The 18,326-nt window shown below is 36.4% G+C and overlaps 1 pseudogene; it reads left to right on the forward strand.

Annotated features, from left to right (window-relative positions):
- Window positions 1-1,254: 1,254 nt before the first annotated feature.
- LOC143671927 (phosphorylase b kinase regulatory subunit beta pseudogene) lies at window positions 1,255-2,776 on the forward strand (annotated as a pseudogene).
- Window positions 2,777-18,326: the final 15,550 nt, after the last annotated feature.

Genomic DNA, 18,326 nt, shown 5'->3' on the forward strand with positions numbered 1-18,326 from the left:
AGTTGATTATAGATGTAATCACCATAGATGCAATCAAACCACTGATTATTTAAGTTCACAAAATGTCCTCACAGTAGCAATTGTGCCAGGCAATGGTAGTAATATGAGGTCCTTTAGGGGATCTTCTATAGTCCAAGCAACTCTTCTTTATTTCCATTGTGCAGTTGCAGTCGCATTTCCCCTGAATTAGGGATCATCACAGAATGGGTCGGTGAATTCACTGGATCCACTGTGAGACTGGCCTGAGCTAAAACTACATCAATCACTTAACCTCCATAAGTTGCTACTGTGACGGGTGGACGACAGTTACATTTTAGCTCTCCTGAAATTAGTGTCACTTCTGAGCCAGGGTCTAATAATTTCCAAAATATCTAATCGTTTCCTTTTCCCAATACACAGTCCTCTGATAAAAGTCCATATGTCTCTTTGGGGAAAGCTGGGAGGAGGATTAACAGTATAATTTTTTTTCATTGTAACAGAGTACTTCCCCATGGGGACCCAACCATCCTTTCATTCAAAGGGCTCTGGATCTATAAACTGTCTCAAGTCTGGTAATTAAGATCCCATGACTGTGTTTTGTAATTCAAGTTAAACTTTTGTTCACTTGCTCTAGAACACTTCTGCATAACTGGTCAAGTAAAAATTTAGTAGACTGACCATCTATTTTATTTCTAGATAGCCATAATGTACTAGCCAATGCCATAGGGCTCTACAAGTCAGAAAATTTTTATTGATGCTTTTAGTCTGTTGTCCATTGTGGTAGCCTTGTCCACTTGTCTTTAGTGATAATGTAAAATCCTGGGTGGCTTCTGCCAACCGAGGATTTGCCCATCCCTATTGTGTTTAAAGGTCCAAGTACTGTGGCAGCAGTTCCCACCATAATATTTGATCTGCAAAGAAGAGCAATCACAGAGCTCTTCAGGGAAGATTGAGTCAGTCTCAAAAACTTATCTCGCATTATCCTCCTGCAATGTTTCCCCTCTGGACATTCTTGGGTTGAGTGAGCAAGTCTTACATGATAAATCAACTCTAAGATTCCAAACTCTGTAAGCATTTGGATTCCCTCATCTACATTACAGTATACCAATTCTGGCATATTGACCATAGGTAAGGTAGGCTGCTTTTTGGTCCATGTTTCATTCAACCACCTGAAAAAACTGTTAGAGCCCTTTTGAACCACAAGAGATACAACATTGAATCCATAATCTATGCTTAGTAGGCCCAAATCAATAATTTCAGCCTGGGACTGATATTATGGCTGGAGTAGTGGAACTCAGCTGAAGTGAGCTGGAAGGTCCTGGAGTGAAATGCCCAGGCCAAGCACTCAGTTTACCTGGAATGCTCATGATTAGAGTCAACAATTTGAAATGGACAACACACCTAATGCAGTTATCTACTCTCCACCTGCTTTCTTATGATCTGACTCAGTTTATGAATATCTTAAAAGCATTGATTTTTCAAGATTTGATAATGAAACTCCATGATATAAATCGGATCATTGTTACAAAATTGTCAAGTCTACATTGTTGCAGTATCAAAGTTGAATCACAGGTTTGTTTCCCACTAAAACTTGTGACAATGATCAGAAATTCAAGATCAAGGATAGCCTGTGCTGTGATACTGGGGCATGGGCTATGGCTCTGGCATACAGGCATACTGATGATAACAAGAGAAGGACCCATGATCTGGAGCATTCATCTATAAAATATATGAGAGGAATTCTCAACTGATATAGGCATCAGGCTGATAAGTTTCAGCAGTTCAAGCAGGATCCACATCCAACAGCATGTCTTCACTTTATATTCATTGTGCCCACAGATGAAATCCTCTCCTATTAGGAATATGGTCATCTTCTGATAACTGCATTATCACTCTCTTTTATCTTATGGAAATTATTTCCTTAGGACTTCAGGTTATCTACATCATTGATAGGGTCTCCTTCATTCAAAAACTTCCATTTTTCTTTTATAGAAATGGTTTGCTGTATGCCTGACTTTGGTGTCTGAAAATGAGGAAGCAAATATAATAATGGTAGCACAGAACTACATTCAAGCTTAATTGACTTAGCAAATGCAGCTCTAGAAGCAATTAATGAATGTAAACCCTTTGATAACCAGGACTCTTCCTGGTCAGTTATATTTGTGGATCCCAATGCCCATAATCACAACAGGCAAACATGCTCACAGCGACCTAGAGAATGAAGATCCCACAACGTAGGTGCTTCCCTGCTTCCCTGCCCTGTTATCTTGGATTTGCTCTATATGAAGAAGTTCTGTTTAGCTTGAGGTTTCCTAAAGTGGTTCCTGAAGAATGGGCACAGAACATCATTTGAAGATCTCAACAGACACTACTGCAAAGCCACTGAAATTGAGTTGTTTGATGACATTGAATGTGAATTTCACACATTTTTCCTTAACATGACAATTGATGGAGTTTTTAGAGGCAATCCCAAACAAGCAATGGAATAGTAAGATCTTCTGACTCCTATATTTCATCAGACCACTGAAGATATCCTGTCATACCAAAGTATTATTATGGTCGGCTGACTTTGAGGAATATGAAAAAAAGCCCTGATAGTCAAAAGTGATTTACTGGAAATTGTGGCCCTGATGGAAAATTATTTCTTTGGGGCCAAGCTCTTTATAAATTTGCAAAACTCCTGGCTGATGAATTAATCACTCCTAAAGACACTGATTCTGTCCAGCTCTGTATTCTGCTTCAAAATCAACATAACATTAGCATGAGGTTTTTTTACTCAGGAAATAACAAGGTCTAAGGATAGGAGATAGATGGGGTATGGTTCACTGATGCAGCAGCTAGAACAGGTGCAACGTTTATCATTTAAGCTGCTTTTAATATGGGCATGATTCATGGAACCTCATAACAATTTTAAGAGTAAGACCACTGGAAGATGGCAGCTTAGTGATGTGTGGGAATTAGTTCGTTCTCCAGAGAAGCTAGTAAATAGCCAGGAACAGTGCAGAACAACTGCTGGGGCCGTGTCAGTGACTGGACACACAGTGTACTCCAGTCTGGACAAGCTGGACCAGCATGACCCCACCCAGAACCATGAGTTCCCCAAGCTGTGGCAGCTGGCACCCCTTCCCCACAGGCTGCTTCCCAGAGGGGATAGGAAAGAGACTTTACCAGCAGCAGGGGCTGGGCACAACCAAGCTCCAATTATGGAATTAATTAACAAATTCTGACAACTAAAATAGGTCCCCAGCTCAGCTGAACCTCGAGTTAAAGCAGAGGTTGCTCGCTTTTGCCCTGATGCAGAGGGGGCAGTGCTGATAGAAAAAGAAAAAAATCAGACAACTTTTGGATCAGATAACACATAATACTTGAAAGGGTCTGGGACCTGAAAGAAAGGAGGGGGCAGATAGGACCTGAAGATACACAAAGCAACATACCAACTTAAGCTCTTGATTGGCAAACCCGAGGAATGGGAAGCCCTGCTCTGAAAAGAATTTTTATTTTTCTGTATTGTGGCTGTGTTTCTAAAGCTCAACTACTCTTTGGATATAGTGGCAGGGTTTCTCAGGCTCCAATTGCCCAGGCATAGGCACAATTAAGCTTTTTTGAGTGTTTGTCTGGAGCCTGTGCCTTCCATGGGAGAGTGGTGGAACCCAGTTCAGGTAGATTGCCTACCTCAAGGAATTCAGAACCCAGGGTCTGGAAAAGTCAACCTACAACCTCTCCTCTGTGTCAACCACGCTCCCAGCAGGGATGGTCTGCTGAAGTTAAAGATACCACATCACCTTATGTTGGTGGGACCCACAGTCAGAAAAGTGCCATATTCTGGGCAGGAGAGGAAAAACACAGAATCCAGGAGCTTCACAGGAAAGCCTTTCAATCTACTGGGTCTTACCTTCAGGGAAAACTCTTTCTTCCTCAGAGGAGGCCAGATTGGTCTGGGAAAATCTGGCTGGGGTCTATAATACCTAAGTAGACCCTCCTAAGGGGGGTGGGTGGTGAAAGGCACCTTACAGGCAGGGCAAGAAACAAGAAAACAAGAACTGAAAAATTCTGATCTGTTAAACAAAACTTAAGCTAAAGGTCTACAATAAGCTGAACTGAATTTCAAAGAACAGATAACAAAGTCATCCAGCAAGAAAATCCTAGGTAAAAAAAAGTGAAAATAATCTCCAGAATAAACTAATTAAGGTAACTAAACAGCTAGACATCAGCAAAAAAATAATGAATCATACTAGGAAAATTGAAAATATGGCCCAGTCAAAGGAACAAACCAACAATTCAAAACAGATGCAGAAATTGAAACAATTAATTCAGAAAGTTCGAACAGACATGGAAAACCTTATCAAAAATCAAATGAATGAATTGAGGGAGGTTATAAAGAAGGCAAGGAATGAACAAAAAGAAGAAATTGAAAGTCTGAAAAAACAAATCACAGAATTTATGGGAATAAAAGTCACAGTAGAAAAGATGAAAAATAAAATGGAAACATATAATGTTATATATCAAGACCCAGAAGATAGGATTAGTGAACTGGAGGATGGGACATCCGAAATCCAACAAACAAAAGAAAATATAGGGAAACAAATGAAAAAATAAGAGCAGGGACTTGGGGACTTGAATAACAAAATGAAGTACACAAATATATGTGTTGTGGGTGTCCCAGAAGGAGAAGAGAAGGGGAAAGGAGGAGAAAAACTAATGGAGGAAATCATCACTGAAAATTTCCAAACTCTTATGAAAGACTTAAAATTACAGATTGAAGAAGTGCAGCATACCCCAAAGAGAATAGCTCAAAATAGATGTACTCCAACACACTTACTAATCAGAATGTTAGATGCCAAAGAAAAAGAATCTTGAAAGCAGCAAGAGAAAAGCAACCCATCACATACAAGGGAAGCCCAATAAGACTATGCATAGATATCTCAGCAGAAACCATGGAGGTGAGAAGACAGTGGGATGATATATTTAGGTTACTAAAAGAGAAAAACTGCCAACCAAGAATTCTATATCCAGCAAAAAAGGTCCTTCAAAAATGAGGGTGAAATAAAAACACTTTCAGACAAAAAAAATCACTGAGAAAATTTGTGGCCAAGAGACCAGCTCTGTAAGAAATATGAAAGGGAGCACTAGCGATAGATAGGAAAAGACAGGAGAGAGTGATGTGAAGTAAAGTGTAGAAATGAAGACTATCAGTAAAGGTAAAAAGAAGAAAAAATAGATATGACATGAAATCCAAAAAGCAAAATGGTGGAAGAAAGTATGGCCCATACAATAATAACATTCAATGTTCATGGAATAAAGTTCCCAATGAAAAGACATAAACTGGCAGAATGAATTAAAAAACAGGACTCATCTATATGCTATCTGCAGGAAACGCATCTTAGACCTAAGGATAATAATAGGTTAAAAGTGAAAAGCTGGGAAAAGATGTTTCATGCAAAGAGCAATTAGAAAAGAGTAGGAGTAGCTATACTAATATCCAACAAATTAGACTTCAAATATAAAACAGTTAAAAGTGACAAAGAAGAACACTATGTATTAATAAAAGGAAGAATTCAAGAAGGAAACATAACAATCAAAAATACTTATACACCAAGACAGAATGCCCCAAAGTATATGAGGCAAGCATTGAAAACACTGGAAAGAGAAATAAACACATCTACCATAATAGGTGGTGACTTCAGTTCCCCCTCTCATCAATGGACAGAACATTTAGACAGAGGATCAATAAAGAAACAGAGAATTTGAATATTACAATAAATGAGCTAGACTTAACAGATATTTATAGAACATTACACCCCACAAAAGCAGGATACAACTTTTTCTCAAGTGCCCATAGATCATTCTCAAGGGTAGACCATATGCTGGGTCACAAAACAAGTCTCAATGAATTTAAAAAGTTTGAAATCACACCGAATACTTTATCAGATCATAAAGGAATGAAGTTGGAAATCAATGAAAGCAGAGCGCCAGAAAATTCACAAAGTTTTTTTTTTTTTTGAAATATGGAGGCTCAACAACACACTCTTAAACCACCAGTGGGTCAAAGAAGAAATTACAAGAGAAATCAGTAAATATTTCCAGGCAAATGAAAATGAAAACACAACATATCAAAATGTATGGGATGCAGCAAAGACAGTACTAAGATGAAAATTTATTGCCCTAAATGGCTATATCAAAAAGAAGAAAGAGTAAAAATCAAGGAATTAACTGTCCACTTGGAAGAACTAGAGAAAGAACAGGAAACTAAACCCAAATCAAGCAAAAGGAAAGAAATAATGAAGATTAGAGCAGAAATAAATGAAATTGAGTACATAAAAACAATCGAGAAAATCAACAAAACCTGAAGTTGGTTCTATGAGAAAATCAATAAGATTGATGGACATTTAGCAAGGCTGACAAAAACAAGAAGAGAGATGATACAAATAAATAAAATGAGAAATGGAAGAAGACACACAACCACTGACCCCACAGAAATAAAGGAAATAATGAGGGGATACCATGAACAACTTTATCCTAATAAACTCAACAATGTAGATGAAATGGACAACTCCCTAGAAAGGCATGAACAACCAACACTGACTCAAGAAGAAATAGATGACCTCAACAAATCAATCACAAATACAGAAATTGAATCATTCATTTAGAAGTGCCCAAAAAGAAAAGTTCAAGACCAGATGGCTTCACATGTGAATTTTTACCAAGCATTCAAAAAAGAATTAGTACCAATCCTGCTCAAACTCCTCAAAAAAATTGAAAATGAGGGAAAGCTACTTAACTCATTCTATGAAGCCAACATCACCCTCATACCAAAGTCAGACAAAGATATTACAAGAAAAGAATACTACACACCAACCTCTCTAATGAATACAGATGCAATAATCCTCAACAAAGTTCTTCCAAATCGAATCCCTCAGCACGTTAAAAGAATTATACACCATGACGATGTAGGATTCATCCCAGGTATGCAAGGATGGTTCAACATGAGAAAATCAATTAATGTAATACACCATATCAACAAATCAAAGCAGAAAAAGCACATGATCTTCTCGATTGATGCAGAAAAGGCATTTGACAAAATTCAACATCCTTTCTTTTTGAAAACATTCAAAGGATATGAATAGAAGGAATCTTCCTCAACATGATAAATGGAATATATGAAAAAAACCAAAGCTAACATCATGCTTAACAGGGAAAAACTGAAAACTTTTCCCTAAAAGCAAGAACAAAACAAGGATGTTCATTATCAGCATTGTTATTCAACATTGTGTTGGAAGTTCTAGCCAGAGCAATTAGACAAGAAAAAGAAATACAATTCATCAAAATTGGAACGGAAGAATTAAAACATTCACTGTTTGCAGATGATAAGATACTATATGTCAAAACCCCCCAAAATTCCACAACAAAACTGCTAGAGCTAATAAATTAGTACAGCAAAATGGGAAGTTACAAGATCAATACTCAAAAATCTGTGGTGTTTCTATACATTAGTAATGAACAATCTGAGCAGGAAATCATGAGAAAAATACATTTACAATTGCAATCAAAAGAATAAAATATTTAGGAATAAAGTTCACTAAAGATACAAAAGATCTATACAGAGAAAACTATAAGAAATTGCCAAAAGAAATCACGGAAAACCTAAATAAATGGAAAGGCATGCTGTGTTCATGGATTGGAAGACCAAATATAGTTAAGATGTCAATTCTACCTAAATTGATTTACAGATTCAATGCAATAACAATTAAAATCCCAAAAATTTACCTTTCAGAAATAGAAAAGCCAATAACCAAATTTATCTGGAAGGGCAGGGTGACCCGAATAGCTGAAAGTATCTTGAGGAAGAAAAACGAAGTCTGAGGTCTCAACGCTACCTGACTTCAAGATGTATTATGAGGCTACAGTGGTCAAAACAGCATGGTACTGGCATAAAGATAGATATACTGACCAATGGAATAGAATAAAGTGCTCAGATATAGACACACTCATCTATGGATAATTGATCTTTGATAAAGCAGTCAAGCCAACTCACCTGGGACAGAACAGTCTCTTCGATAAATGGTGCCTAGAGAACTGGCTATTCACATGAAAAAGAATGAAAGAGGATCTATATCTCACACCCTATACAAAAAATTAACTCTAAGTGGATCAAAGACCTAAGCATTTGATCTAAGACCATGAAACTGTTAGAAGAAAATGTAGGGAAATACCTTATAAATCTTATAATAGGAGGCAGATTCCTAGACCTTGCACCCAAAACAAGAGCACTGAAGAAAGAAATAAATAAATGGTAACTCCTCAAAATTAAACACTCTTGTGCATCAAAGAAGTTCATCAAGAAAGTAAAAAGACAGCCTACACAATGGGAGACAATATTTGGAAATGATATATCAGATATAGGTGTTGTATCCAGAATATATAAAGAGATTGTTCAACTCGAAAACAAAAAAAACAGACAACCCAATGACAAAATGGGCAAAAGACTTAAACAGACACTTCTCAGAAGAGGAAATACAAATGACCAAAAGGCACATGAAAAGATGCTCAACTTCCCTGGCTATTAGGGAAATGCAAATCAAAATCACAATGAGGTATCATCTCACACCCACCAGAATGGTCATTATCAATAAAACAGGAAACAACAAGTGCTGGAGAGGATATGGAGAAAGAGGCACACTTATCCACTGTTGGTGGGAATGTCAAATGGTACAATCTCTGTGGAAGGCAGTTTGGTGGTTCCTCAGGAAGCTAAGTATAGAATTGCCATATAACCTGGCAATACGATTCCTAGGTATCTATTCAGAGGACATGAGGGCAAAAACACAAATGAACATTTGCACACCAATGTTTATAGCAGCATCATTTATAATTGTCAAGAGATGGAAACAGCCCAAATGTCCATCAAAAGATGAGTGGTTAAACAAACTGTGGTATATACATACGATGGAATATATTGCAGTGTAAGACAGAATAAAGTTATGAAGTCTGTAACAACATGGATGGACCTTAAGGACATTATGCTGAGTGAGATTCGCCAGAAACAAAAGGACAAAGATGGTATGGTCTCACTGATATGAACTAACATTAATGAATGAATTTGGATAACAGATGTCAGTAAGAGATGGAAATAGGGTAGATTTTGGGTAATTGGAAATGAAGGGATACAGATTGTGCATTGTGATTGATTGTAAAAATTCAGAAATGGATAGTAGAACATTACCTAACTGTAATACAATAATGTTAGAACACTGAATGAAGCTGAATTGTGAGAATAATGGGGGGATGAGGCCTGGGGGCACAAATGAAATCAGAAGGAAAGATATATGATAAAGACAGAGATGGTATAATCTAGGAATGCCTAGAGTGTATAATGATAGTGACTAACTGTACAAATTTAAAAATGTTTTGCATGAGCAAGAACAAAGGTATGTCAATAATGCAGGATTTTGAAAATATCTGGTAATTCATATTTTAAAACTTTAACTTATGTGTGAGACTAAAGCAAAAAAATATTTATTTGATACAAAATTTATATTTTTACTAGTGGATTTCCTAATATAACTTATGTGGACAGCTTAATTGAACACCATAAGTACATGGAACCTTAGGTAGGACATGAGATTTTGCAGGTTTGTCCAGAGTGATGCCTTGATAAATCTCAGAAGGATTTGAACAGTGAATAAAAATGTATTTGCAAAGTCCCCTTGGGGGAATGGTGAGAAAGGGGGAAAATTCAACTTCCCCAAGTGGAGAATTCTTGATATTCTCACAAGCAGTGGGAACAAGCAAAGCAATAGAATGAGTCCCCAATCTTGGGGGTGTTCATATGAAACTTAACCCCACAAAGGATAGGCTAAGCTTACTTAAAATTAGCCCTAAGAGTCACCACCAAGGGAACCTCTTTTGTTGCTCAGATGTGGCCTCTCTCTCTCAGCCAACACAACAAGCAAACTCACTGCCCTCCCCCTCTCTGCATGGGAAATGACTCCTAGGGGTGTGGATGTTTCTGGCAATGTCGGACAGAAATCCTAGAATGAGCTGGGATTCAGCACCAAGGGATTGAGAAAACCTTCTCGACCAAAAGAGGGAAGAGAGAAATGAGACAAAATAGTGCCAATGGCTGAGAGATTCCAAACAGAGTTGAGAGGTTATCCTGGAGGTTATTCTTATGCATTAAATAGATATTACCTTTTTTAGTTAAAGCATAACAGGGAGGCTGGAGGGAACTGCATGAATAAATAGAGATGTGTTCCACTTGCCATGTTTCTTGAAGTTGACTGTATAATGATATAGCTTTCACAATGTGACTGCATGATTGTGAAAACCTTGTTTCTGATGTTTTTTTATCTACCTTATGGACAAGTGAGTAAAACATATGGATTAAACATAAATAAATAATAGGGGGAACAAATGTTAAAATAAATTTAATAGATTGAAAAAAAGATGATCCTGAATGCCTGTATATACATAATCTATTTAACCAGTCCCCCTGTATTCTATGTTTAATGTATATTTCAAATTTTCACCATGGTAAATAATGCTTCAGTGAGCATTCTTCACACAAGTCTTTATGCACATAATTTGTTATTCCCTTAGCATAAATTTCTAGAGGAATTCCTGGGTCACAAAGAGTGTGAATATTCATATACACATTTACAAATTCCCCTTCAGAAAGTTTGCATTAATTTGTGCTTTCAACAGCATTGTAAATCCATACCCATTACTTACACCCTTTATTAACATCAGGTTTGTTTGTTTTTCACTGTTGCCAGTTGAATAAAAAAAAGTCATCTAAAAAAATGTTCGTACTTACAAATGTTTATTAACCCACAAGAATTGATTAACTTTAAGAACATGCTTTTCTGGGGTACATTGTAATTTCAAAACACCACACACTGCTCTCTGGATCCCCAAAAGACATTTCTTTCTGAATAAAAGATACATTCGTTCCATCACAAGATCCCAAAAGTCTTAATTCATTTCAGTACCAATGCTAATTGCAAAACCTCATCAATATATGTTATAAATGTCATCTGTCTTGCAGCACAATACCTCTCTATTTGTGGACCCTTAAGACCTAGAGAACAAGTTACATACATCCAATACACAAGAGAGGGAAAAGCATAGGTTGAACATTACCATTCCTGTAGGGAGAAATTGGAAGGAAAACAAGGTTCATGGATCCCAAACAATATGGAAACCTGCAGTGCATGTTTGTTGCTTCCTGTGAAACAGAGCTCGAATGATATTAAGGAATGATGAGAAAGAAAAAAAGCCAGAAAGAAAGAAAGAGACAGATGGGTTCAAGGGGTCTGAAGGTTAGCCATAACAGACAACAGACAACTTTATTCTTAACTAGTTCCTGCTTATATACTGCAGGGTTTACATGACTAAAAGCATGCATACATTTCGTGATAAAACAGAGTGCCTACTTCTCAGTATATTATTCCCTACGTACAAGAGATAGCTAACAAGAACTTGGGGCTTAAGAAAAGACAAACATTCTCTCCCTCTCAGACTGTCCTCCAATTAAGCAGATAGCAGTCTCCACAGTTTGTTGCCGATGCCACTCCGAAGCCAGTTGGTCCCAATAAATTGTGCAAGTTTTCCATTATCCCTGGCTTGTACACATTTTCCATTAGATTTTAAGTTGAAAGAGCTATCTATAGATTGATGTCTTCTCCTCCAGGCCTGACGAAGCCATAGCCCCACCATTTCCAAGTGCTTGGACAGTAGCAATGCCCTTCCTGAATCCTGAGGTGAAGGCTCCAACCTCTAAGAGCAATGGGGTGATGGCTAGACTCTCAGAAATCACTAGGGAAGGGACTCCACCTAAGAAACTAAGGTGGTGATAAGACTCTCTACCATCTCCAGGGATTATGCTTTACCTTCTTCTGAAAACTGGGGTGGTAGCACTCTGCCTGAAAAATGGGGCTTAAGGCCTTCCTTCTCCAAGTGCCAGGGCATACTCCCCTTTTCACAAACATGGGTGGGCCTCCTCTCTTGGACCAAGAATATTTCTTTGGTCCACCCCTCAACTCCCATGGTCCTGCCATCAAACTTATTTTTCCTTCAATCTAACCCTTTTCTGTCCCTTTTGGTCTAATCAGGAAGTGGTTCCATTCATCCAAATCTCACAAAATAACTTTTTGGTTTTGCATGTAGTACACAGGGGTAAAACCATCAGACAAAAGAACTTTCCACAGATGCTTCCTGGATAAATCTATCTCTGATCCTAAGTTGCACTAAAATGACTGACTGGATTCATGGTCAGTTAAACCCTCACATAGAACACTATTCTCTGGGGACTCACTTTCAAGAAGCTCAGACTTTCCCAAACCATCAATTTCTAGTTTCTTTGTGCCCAGGAGTACAGTTGCTAGCTTTTCCTTTTCCTCTCACAATTTACTATAAGCTTCAAGAAGAACCCAGGCTGTACTTTACACACTTAAATCTTACTAATATTCAAGCTTGCCATTTTCAAGTTCTGCCTTTCACTGACATGAGAACACAATTTCAGCAAGTTCTCTGCCACTTTAAAATAAGGGTCACCTTTTCTCTAGTTTGCATGACATATTTATCACTTCTGTCTAAGTCTGCATCAAAGTACCTTTAGGATCCATATTTCTATCAACAGTCTCTTCAAAGCAATCTAGGCCTTTTCTATTGAGCACTTCATAATTCTTCCAGCTCCTACTCATTGCCCAATTCCAAAGCCAGTCCCACATTTTTGTATTCACATTAGCAGCACCCCAATCCCTTGCACCCAAATGTTTATCCTAGATAAATACCATGATTTTTTTTAACAATAGGAATGTATTAGTTTACAAGTTGAGGCTGTGAGAATGTCCAAATCAAGGCATCATCAAGGCAATTCTTTCTTCCTGAAGACCAGCTGCCAGCTAACTTTGGGTCCTCTGCCACATGGCAATACATATGGCAGTGTCTGCTGGTCTGTCTTTTCTCTTTTGGGACTCATTGCTTTCAGATTCTTTCTTACATGAATTTAACTTCCTTTGCATGAATTTCACTATCTTATAGAGGACTCCAGTAAGAGGATTAAGCCCCACACTGGGCCATGCCTTAATTGAAGTAACCTCAGCGATAGATCCTACTTACAATAAGTTTATACCCACAGGAATGAATTAACTTTAAGAACATGCTTAAATGTACATAGAGTTTCAAACCACCAGGGACATCATAAAGCTAATAAGAAGCTGAATTCTACTTCTAGGGTCCCTCTCACATTTGAGGGCCCATGAATTTAAGAATTCTTTTTGATGTCTCTGGGAAGTACATGCTTTCCCATGTCACATGGGAGAAAAAAAACATTCCTCCAGCTTTCTCAAAGGCTCTATTTTGATAGAATTATGCTTAGTTCAAATAGATAATTGGGCAGTTAGCTCTATTAGTGCTCTGTACACTGTTAGTTGAATATTTCAAAATAACTTTCCAAACAGCTTTCAAATCCTTTATAGAAACTGACAATGTACAACATCTGCATTTTATTATTATTCTTACCCCTGCCTTGCCCATCAAAAATGGATTAATATAATAATAATTTCAACTGATTGAGGATCTGGAGACCATAACAATTATAATATATTCTTACTGCATAGTAATGCTCATACTCTGAATACAGTAATTTTAACATGTAAGAAGTTAACATTTACATTTGTTAAATAAACTTGATGAAAACGATTATAGAGATTCCAAATTTCTGGAAAAAACATGGTGAAAAATGATTTAATCAGTACTGAAATAGAAAGTTTTCTTAGCAGACATGACTTTAACCTTTCTTAACAGTCATGAAATTGAAGAATGCAAAATGAATACAGATTTAAACCATACAGTAATCATTTAAGTGACATTATGGCTGTTTATTTTCTGGACTTGTATTATCCTATTGATAAAAAAGGAGACATAGATAATCAAATGAAATTAATTCAGACAATTTCAGGATAGAGACCTAAGTAAGAATTGCAATAAATTATAGCTTTGCATGTCACATGGAAAACCACAAGTGCATAATACTGGATGAATACAGCAGGACAAAATGAGTTAAATTTACTGATTCAGGTAGTAAAAATTAGTAGTCATGGAAGAAATAGAAACTGCAAGTAATCTAATAATTTCAAGTTCCCCCCAATTCTTATGTTTAAAAACATTAACTGAAGCAAGAAATCTGGCAGATTCCTAATGACTAGTGTCTGTCATGCAATTTTCAAAGTGAACAATAATTCTCCTGTCATCCTTCAGTTCCATTTGTTTTCAAATAGAAGGCTTTACTGGTGATGACATCCGACAGAAATTCCTAACAATCATCATGGTTTTGGAAAATAGTTTGCATATTTTGGCACTTCATTTTAAAGAGAAACTCAATTAAGTTGCTGCTAACATTCCACTAAATTATACCATTAAAGATCTTTTTAAAATATTTCCACAGTTTTACTTCACTAATCCTGGAATATTCTAGAATAAGTACAATTATATATTCCCCAAAGAACAGCCTCCTGTAATCAGTCTTCACAAAGTTCATGAGGTCCTATTTTCATTGGGGAAGTGCTTTAATCAAGATTAATTTTTTCCAGTTTTCTGTAATCTGAGCTCTTCCTGAGTTTTTATCAACCCTCTTTTAGGGTGAAATTATCAAATTTCTATGGCAATTAAATGAAAAATTTCAAGTTTATGGTTCAGTCTGTACAAAAGTTACCAGATATAAGTGAAATTAACTCAGAAAAATTGCATTATTTAGTATGAAGTCCATAGACTCACAAAATGCAGGTCTTTGGCCGAGTTGCACTGCTGTAAAAGAGTTTTGCTTTCTTTCCAGATGTATTTCTCTGGACATATTTGTTTTATTGCATCTCCAATGAAAGTTAGCTGTAATCAATAGTTCTATGGTTGAGAAAACAAATAGCAGTACAAAAATTGCAAATTTAATTAAGTTAACAAATTAAAACAATTTTGCTATTCTGCAGACAGCAAAGTTAGGTCATACTGAAGCAATTGTTAACTGGATGATGGTTTTGGCTTTTTATAACTTTCTATGTCACATCCCTTTTATGTTGTTTTTCATATATTATTAGAAAAGTGTATGAGGTAACTTTTCACAGAAAAATAATTATTTAACTACCTGTATGCCTCTTCTAGGATACTTCTTGAGAGTGGAAAATAATCTACAGACTTTGGTATCAGTTACTTTCATTCTCTTTTTCTCCTTGAACAACTGAGTAATCCTAAGGCAAGTGAATGTCACTGATTCTGATGAGGTTGACTTTCCCTCAGATCTGTTGACATCTGATAAACACAAATTTAAGAATCCATGAAAATAGTCATAAGCAGAGCAAATTAAAATTGTAGAGGCACTGAATCAGAGGTTCTCAATTCTGGCTATATCAGAATTATCTCTGGAGCTTACACAAAAGTTCTAGACCTTACCTCTGCTACTTTGATTCAATTAGAACATAGATGTTTCAATTAGCATATAAATGTTTCACTAAATGGCTCAAATAATTCTTACCTCTCTCTTATTTCCCATTGTATTGGAATCCTCTTTTCCCACATAGATCTGTTCATACATAATAAAAGAAATGATGAGCATTTAAAAAACAGGTAAATCAGAAGAAAATATGTGGAAAGTATATAAGAAAAGTCGACTATCAAAGATGTAAAGCATAAGTAAAAGACAATCAATCAACCTGGGAGAAGATAGTGGGAAAGGATATGGAGAAGTAATTTACACAGGGGACATATAAATGAACACTGAATATGTGGAAAATGAGCAATATTACCAGTAATTAATATGAAAAGGAAAGTGAGGTATAGTTTTAAACCATCAGGCTGGCAAAAGTGTATATCTATTAATGCTATGAAGTGTTGGTGCTCCACAAGAATATTCAAGATCTGGCCTCTGTTGATCTTCCAGTTCTGCCAACATTATTGTCATTTCTGGATGTGGCAGTCAGGTCACTATTATATCCATGTAATAGCTTGTGGAATACAGAGAACACAGAGGTGGGCAACTCTATTTTTATATTTAAATATATTTTTAAATTTTAGCATAGTGTTATGTTTGCAGAATTATTATGAAGACATACAAAGAATTCCTGTATGCCCCACGATCATTTTCTTTTTATTAATATCTTTCATTAAAAATAGTTATTTTTTATAACTGGTGAACTCAACAATGTATCAAAAAATGTCAACAACTTTCACAACTTCTAATACCAAGTATATTGCTATCAAAAACTTCAATCAGCAACTGATAACAACAACCAAATCACACAGTTAATTAAGTTCTGATTCTAACTATCCAGAGTTAGGCCAGACTCCACAGGCTAAAGGCAATCCTCTACAAGTTTTTTTTTTCAGGCACCAAGTGTAAGTGAGGGCCCAGGCTACCTACACTTCTGACCAAGTAGCTACAAACTTAGGGTTCCCACCACACCCTCAGGTTACATAATTCACTATAATGACTTACAGAACTCATGATTATAGTTTTATTATAGAAATAATACAAAAATAAGAAGTAATAGAAGAGAAATATAAGGCAAGGTCTGGGAGAATCTCAGGCATGAGCTTCTGTGGTCTCAAAATGTGGACTCAGAGGGTGCCAGTTTTTCAGCGCAAAGGTATATTTTTTCAATCATGGAAGCTCTTTGTGTCTTCAAGTGTCTTGATATTATGTGGGCATATCATTTCACAAACATGAGTGATAGAATCAATGTCCAGGTGATTGAACTCAATCTTTAGCCTCCTCTCCCCACCAAATGTCAGGGATATGGGGCTAATATAATATCACCCAATACCTTAATCACTTGGATAATCTTTTTACTGCAGTCTTGTTAGCATATAAACTATCAGGTATGGTCCTGGCCCAACATGAAGAAAAATGCATCCCTATAGCAGGAAATTCTAAAAATTCCAAAGGTGTTTCCCCAGGAACTGAGGTCAAATAACAGGCAAGTCTTTGGTGATGCCATCAACATGGTAATGTAAGATATCCGCTAAAATAATTTCCCCAGAGATTCAGTGAATAAAAGGACAAATCTCTCATGCTCAGAACTCTGGAGAACAGTAGAGAATGGAGAAATATTCCACAAAAGCTGAATCAAAGAAAAAGGAAAATATCCATTAGGAAATTTTTGCCCAGGAATTACTGATTCACCCTCCTTCTCTCATTCAGTCTTGTACATCTTAGGGGTTGCATAGAGGAAATGGCCTGGAAATCCTCACCTCCCACTGGTAGTGATAGAACCCCACACATATTGAGGCACAAGACCCAAGTCCAAAGAGATCTTCGGTGGGACATAAGCCATTGAGGAATGTTGTATACAAATGGGCCCCAAGCAGGGGTAGAGAAACTGTGAAATAAATGCTGGTAGGAACTGTTATCACCTCACACAATACAGTTTCAGTATAAGAATTACAACACAATTGAACAAGAAAAGGTATATTTCCTGATAATGGACATTCAAAATATAATTTGGTAAAGTCAGACATAAACAACATAAAGAGGAGAAACAGAAGGATATGAGAACAAAGAATGTATATACTATTGAAGTGAAGTTGATATCTTTTCAAATTAGTAGGTTATAGATATAGTTTGTGTAATGTGAACCCTGGGGTAACCACAAAGAAAGTATTTTTGAAATATACAGAAGCAGAAATGAAAAAAGGGATCAGTCAGATACATCATGAGAGTTCAATAATGTAAAGGAGGTGGATACAAAGGAAAAGAGGCACAAAAATATGACATATAAAATCCAAAGGATAAGAGGGCTGAAATAAGTATTGCCTTTACAGTAATAACATTGAATGTTAATGTATTGAACTGCCCAATCAAGAGACATGGGTAGGCCAAAAGGATAAAAAAGTATGACACAACTATATAGTATTTAGAAGACACTCAACTTGGACACAAAGACACAAATAGGTTGAAAGTGAAGGTTTGAAAAAATATTCCATGGGAATAGTAGCAAAAAATAAAAAGAGCTAGGGTTTATATACAAATATTGGGCAAAATAGATTAAGTCAAAAGATATTTTATTAGAGAAATTGGGTTATACAGAACAATAACGTAATAAAACCAGATTCTCATAGTTCACCCTATTATTAGCACACTGAATTGGTATGGAATATTTGTTACAGCAGATGAAATCACATGCTTATAATTGTAATATTAACTATAATACCTGGTTTATTTCAAGATTCACTGTGTGTCTAGTGCAGTTCCATGGATTTAAAACAAATTTATGCTATTACTACATATAAAACTTATTTCACCTTTTAACCATGTTCAGATACATATTTCAGTGTTGTTCATTATGTATATAATGTTGCGC

Source organism: Tamandua tetradactyla, chromosome X, assembly GCF_023851605.1.
Source record: "Tamandua tetradactyla isolate mTamTet1 chromosome X, mTamTet1.pri, whole genome shotgun sequence".
Classification (NCBI taxonomy): domain Eukaryota; kingdom Metazoa; phylum Chordata; class Mammalia; order Pilosa; family Myrmecophagidae; genus Tamandua; species Tamandua tetradactyla.